This window comes from Myotis davidii, unplaced genomic scaffold, assembly GCF_000327345.1.
Source record: "Myotis davidii unplaced genomic scaffold, ASM32734v1 scaffold807, whole genome shotgun sequence".
Taxonomy (NCBI): domain Eukaryota; kingdom Metazoa; phylum Chordata; class Mammalia; order Chiroptera; family Vespertilionidae; genus Myotis; species Myotis davidii.
In genome coordinates this window covers 347,651-348,373 of record NW_006298272.1, presented here as the reverse complement: position 1 = coordinate 348,373, position 723 = coordinate 347,651, and positions in this window count along the sequence as shown.

Sequence of the window (723 nt, the reverse complement as noted above, 5' to 3'; positions counted from 1 at the left end):
GGGGGATGGGGGCGGGAGAAAGCAAGGGGGCACCTCTGGGATTGGATGAAGAGTGAGTGATGGACACAGGCTTCTTTCTCTGGGTGGGCGCAGGACAGTTAACTGTCAGCACGTAACTCAATGGCAGGAGGGGGTTTGTGGTCACTGGTTGTGCGCTGAGGGGTCGGGAAAAGGGAAGATACAAGTTCCCCCGCATCCCACAGGTGTGTGATCCTAGAGGCAAAGAGACAACAGGCTCCGTGAAGACGGAAGTTGGTCTTTGCCAGGGAAGGCGCTGGCCTAGGACGTGACTGCCCGCTATAAAGGGCTTTAGTAAAAGGTTTTCATTGCAGACCATCCCGCGTGGTCACTGTAGGTCTGAGTTTGCACGGCCGCCATGCAGGCCTCCCCTGGGCTGGTCGGGTGACCCCCAGCACCCAGGCCGAGGTGCCGGGCAGGCGGGGAGGGCGGGCAGGGCCCGGGGTTACCCACACACCAGGATCCGTTCCCTGCCAGACGCGGAGCTGGAGTGGCTCAGACAGGAGCAGGGCACTGCGCTCTGGGCCTTTGAAGCGCAGGTTCCGTGCGAACGCCTCGCCGCTTCCCGTCGCGAGCGAGTTCGGCTCACAGGGCCCTGCTGTGCGTTCAGGCAGCTCCTCTGTGTTTCCTTTCAAAGCTCCGCGGCGTCTCACACACCCCGGCCCAGCAGGCGCCGCCCGCACAGTCCCCGTGGCTTCCTCCTCC